Below are 6,000 nucleotides of genomic sequence, written 5' to 3' on the forward strand. Positions count from 1 at the left end.
ACTATAATTTTTCTGTGCTTTATTCCAGATACCAGAATGGAAACGAACAATTTGTTCAGATGACTAAGGCGTGAGTTTCTGAAGCAGAATACCACCATAACCAATATCAGAAGCATCAGTTTGAATAATTTTGAAAGAATTTTCAGCAGGAATACCAAGACAAGACAAAGTCTTGACATATTTTTTGACTTGTTGAACAATAGAAGTATGAATAGGAGATCAAGGAGGAGGATTGTCTTTTAACCTATCAAAAAGGGATTGACAAATTTTCCGAAGGCCTTTATAAAATTCAGCAATATAGTTTAATGAACCTAAAAATCGTTGTAACTAATGTTTATCAAGGATTTCATCAAGAAATTTAGAAGCAAATTCAATATAGCTGCTAATGGGAAGAATAGTGCCTTGGTGAATATCATATCCTAAGAATCGAATTTAAGTTTGGAAAAGTTTAATTTTGGGAGCAGAAATGACTAGACCATTATATTTAATAACATGGAAAAAGGAATTAAGATGTTTCCAATGTTCATCGATTGACTTAGAAAAAAAAAGATATCATCTATGTAGACAATGGAAAAATGACTAAAGGGATTAAAAATTTCATTCATAATATTTTGAAATTCACTGGGAGCATTTTTTAAACCAAAGGGCATGACATTCCATTCATAATGACCAAAAGGAGTAGTGAAAGCAGTTTTATAACGATCATTAGGATGAATTTGAATTTGCCAAAAATCACTTTTTAAATCAAATTTACTAAAAATGACGGTTTGACTAAGTCTTTTAATTAGATGTTTTTTTATTAGGGATGGGATACCTAATCCATTCTAAAACTTTATTCAATGGTTTATAATTAATAACTAATCGAGGAATACCTCGTTCAAGTTCAGCATTTATATTGACATAAAAAGCAGGACAAGACCAAGGTGACTTAATATGGCCGATAATTTTATTCTTTAATAGTTCATTAATTTCTTTTTTGCACATTTCGACTAATTCATGATTCATTTAAATAGATCGAGATTTAGTAGGGATTTGTCTTTCATGAAAGTTTTTAATATATGGGAGTGTTACTACATATTTCTTCCTATGCCAAAAAGCACTAGGTAAAGTAGAGCAGGCAGTATTTTCTAATTGATTTTTAAAATTATCAATTTTTGATATTAAAAGAGGATTAGTTAATTGAGTTTCAATTCTTTTATACTTAATTTCTTCTTTAAGAAATTTAAGTTGTTTAGTTAATCGATTAATAGATTGAGAAATGGAACAATCTTTTAATTGATTTAATTCATTGACCTCGGGAGGAGACAAAAATTTAAAAGTAACTATGTGACCGAAAGCTTGTGTGGTTATACCATGATTAGTTGTAGTAAAAGGATATAATAGGAAAATAAACGGTGTTCCTAAAATAACTTTATCAGTTAAATTTCTAACTAGAACAAAAGATGTTTTAAAACAAACATTATCTTGGCAAATATGTACTTTTGGTAATTTATATTTGATATGCATTTGACTTCCATTAGCAGAACTTAATTGTTCAGTAGATTTATGATAATATTTGGTTAGGATTAATCTTTCTTGAATACAATTTAAATCAGCACCAGTATCTATTAATGCAATAACTTCTGTTTCAAAATCATTGATAACTAATTTGATTTTTGAATGCCATTTCTGTATATTAATTCTATGAATTATATTAAGACGTTTACTATCTTGATCACTGTTATGTGTAGTAGTACGATTATCAAAAATGACTCTATCAAGATCAGGTTCAGATCCAGATCCTTCTTCTAATTCGTGAGCAAATTTATCAGATTGTTGAAAATCATTAAGACTTTTGTTAATTTTTAATATGAAAATTTCTCCTTCTAAAGATTTGTCCTTATTTTTTAATTCTTGAATAGTTGATTTAATTTGATTAATTTCATTTCGTAAGTCTTGTAGAGTAATTTCTTTATGTTTTTCTTTTTTAAATCGATCTAAAGTTTTATTTAGACTAATGATTAGTTTATCATGTTTAGGCTTTTTATCTTTATTGGTTAATAAGGATTTTAACTTATTAGTATATTGTTTTTTTAAGTCAAGATTTTCTAATTTAGCAATTAACTCAATAAGAGCAGATTCTTCTTGTTGGGATTTACTAAGAACATTAATTGTTTTACAACAAGTATCATTACAATCTAGTTTAATTTCATTATCTGTACTATCAGTAGGAGAATAACAAGTGGAAGTGTTACTAGAGGTAATATCAGCATCAGATGAGTGACTAGAGTGATCTGGAGACTGTTTTGGAGAAACATTTAATTTGAATATTTCAAATATTTGTTGTTGGTTCTCTCTAGTAATTTGTAATTGGTTGAGTTTAGTTCTAAGTTTTTCTTTAACTTTACATTTATTAGAATAATGACCCTTTTTACCACAATTGTAACAGGTAACATCTTGAGTAGGTTTTGACCCTTTTTTGGATTTCTTGGAATATTTCTTTTTGGGATTAGTATAATATTTATCTGTTGATTTAGAAGGGTAATATTTCTTTTTTCCTTTATTGGAATATTTGTAGGAAGATTTTTTATTTTTGTTTTTACTAGATTTTCGTCGTGAAGGAGCTAATGGGTCAGTAGCAAGTGCAGATGAATAATTAGGTCTAGGGATGTTACCAAAAATTTGATAATGGTTGACTAGTTCAGCAGGATGGTATCTGGTGACTAATTCCAAAGGAGGAGGAACTGGTTGACTAGAAGGAACAAGAGCCTTACCGGAAGGTCTCAAAGGTTTCTGACCAGACATTTATAGAACAAAAGAACTGAATTTAGCATCCACTAAGGAGATCTAAATAGTTTTGGTGATAATCCAAACAGTTGAAATAGTGAGCTCGGGAAGTAGTCTTTTTGGCTAATTTGAGGCAAGCAATTCTGTAAGCTGTTTGGTGAATAAGATGTTTATAATGGGAAACTTGTGACTTATGGTAAGAGATAAAAGGAGTGGCCATCTCTATCCCCCCTGTAAAAATTCTTGGGTAAGAAAATCAAGAATAGAATTTTGACTACCAGATATATATTCAATATCAAAATAAAAAATACTTAAAATGGATTGCCATCGGGCAAAAATTTGCTTACTAGCAAGATTTTGAAATCACATTCTTCCGCTCCTTTGGTATCAAAGCCAAGTTTCAAGTTGTTGATATGTTGCTTCTTGTTGTTAATTCTTTCTGTTTAAACTTCCCATTTGATTTTATTCCATTAAATTCCAGTGTCCTTATTCTTGGTTAACTTATCTTTGTTTTCCACTTTGTCAGTAGCCACCCACCTTTCATCCCAATCCTTTGTAAGTCCTTAGGTTTAGGCAGTTGATGGATATAAGGGTTTTCCGGAAAGGGTATGAGTGAACACTCCGTATGCGAAAACATAATAAGTTATAATTGAATTTTGGAATATTGGATTTAATTTTATAAAATCAAAATGAGTCGATTATTCAGAAGTAATTCTTCAGTTAGCTCTAAATCTACAACGCTTGTTCTTATACCTAGTACGGATTTAGTATTAAATGAAGAAGAACATGAATATCAAGATGTAAAAATTGATTTAGGATGGAATATACCTAAAGTTAAAACTAAGGAAATATATAAAACTAGTTTTTTACAATCTACCTTTAATGTTGATTTGCAAGTCAAAACTGTTGAACAAGTTTATGCTTTAAGTAAACCAAGAGAAACCTGCCAATTATTATCTAAAGATGCAATTAAAAAACATCTTAAGGATGGTTATAATTTTATTCATCTAGGATTAATACAAGTAGGAATAAATCCATTAACTCAACAAGGTAAAAATACTTATGTTTTGTTATGTTTAAGAGATGCTCGATCTATTAATTGTAATGCTAGTGTCATGGGTACGATGGAATTTGGACTCTATAAAGGTCCTGTCTATTTTAATTGTTTCCTTCATTTTACTTTAAGTTTACGAGATCCTCACATATTAAAAGCTTTAACATTTAATATTTAATTATTTGAAGAATTTACTAATATGTTAGAAAGTGTTCATAACATTGCTTTAATTTATCGAATCTATTACAAGTGTATTAAAACTAATTTAAATGTTCAACTTTTAACCAAAAGTCCAAAAGATAAAACTTTGCTAATCCATGGCAGTACAACTGCAACCAATATTACTGTTCCAAAAATGATTCAATGGAAAGATATCAATCTTCCTAATAATTGGGTTACTATTAATGGAAATTATTCCCAAAATCAACAATCTTCTGATGATCAAGATATTCAACATATTCAACAATTTAATGATGGTTATGTTCATATTAGGTTTAATAGAACTTACAGTCAATCTACTAGACATAATACATCTAGTTCACCCACAGAAACTGATGAGGATGAAATCTTCAATATTCTTTTATTTACTAGGAAAGATAAGAAACTTCACCTAAATGAATCCTCTTCACATATCCATAGTAAAATGAAAGGAATAGATAACTCCTCTACTTCCCAAATTAGTAAACGAGTTTACTCTACCCACACTCATCTTCAAGAAGAAGATACAGTTTCCTAGGATTCACCTACTCAAACTGATTTCGAAGTTGTTCCTCTTATTAATCCACAATTATTGACTCTAAGTAAACCATTTACTCCAGACCTAAATAAACTTCATGCTGAATACAAATCTAATGCAAATAACTCAAAACGTCATAATTATTATCAACAATATGATAAAACACAACAATCAAAGATTACTAAAAAATGGTGGAAATCAATATTGAAATTAATTATTTGATTCTTTAGAAAATTACTATCAAAATATAAATGTGATTACAAAACTAAATGGAAAACTTCTTCCAATACTGTTGTTTCGGCTAGTCATCCTCCTTTAGAGAAAATTCTTATTGAACATAAAGGAACTGTTGTTCCAGCTTCTCCATTCAAACTCCCTGGTGATGAATCATCTGAAGTCAAAAAGGTAATTGAACAAAATAATTATACCAATCAATGTTTAAAAACTATTGGTAAACAACTTGATAAGATTGAAACTTCCTTTGAAGAATATTCTACTAGTTATACTTCTATCAGTAAACCTTTAGATAAACCTCTTATTAATCTTCCCAGTAATAGAAAACGATTAAGTTTGACCACTCAGGATCATACTACTGTTGATGCAATTGAGAAAATATTTAGTAAAATATCTACATCCACTAGTAAAGAAACATCTACATCCAATACTACAGGAATTACTGTCTTAACACAACAACCTCCATTAGAATTCCCTAATAATTCTGATACTTCTAGTGATAGTGAAATTAATCATTTAGCACAACAATTTCAACATTTTCAACTTAATAAAATCACACATCCTAAAGTTAATCCTACTGCTCTTACAAAAAAATTGGTATAATAAACCTACATCTCCTGATCTCCAATTTAAAGAAACAAATATTAGTAATCAATTTTCTGTTTCAGCTAAAAAGTTATATGAATGGAATATAGATGGTCTTAGTGAACATTAAATACTTCTCAAACTCAATCATTTATCTATGGTTTCAAAAAGTTATCTAAACAATTATCCTGATTATACTCAACCAGAAATAGTTATTTTAATCACTACTGGATTTACTGGTACCCTCAAATCTTGGTGGGACAAATACCTTACTTCTGATAAATGAGAATTAATCCAATATGCTGTTCAAATGAATGATGAAGTTTTTCCCATTTTTGATGAAGAAATAGGTTCTACCATACCTGGTGGTATTAATACTTTAACATATACCATAGTCAAACATTTTATTGGAACACCTACTAATATCCATTTTCGAATTCATGATCAACTTAGTAACCTAACTTGTCCAACTTTAAGTGATTTTAGATGGTATAAAGATGTTTTTACTTCTAGAGTAATGCTTAGAGATGATTGTACTAAGTCATTTTGGAAAGAAAAATTCATAAATGGATTACCTAGTCTTTTTGCCCATAAGATTAGAGATGTCCTTAGTCAACTCTCTGGT

The sequence above is a fragment of the Camellia sinensis genome, chromosome 3 (genome assembly GCF_055761805.1).
Source record: "Camellia sinensis isolate YWXY chromosome 3, ASM5576180v1, whole genome shotgun sequence".
In the NCBI taxonomy this organism is placed as follows: domain Eukaryota; kingdom Viridiplantae; phylum Streptophyta; class Magnoliopsida; order Ericales; family Theaceae; genus Camellia; species Camellia sinensis.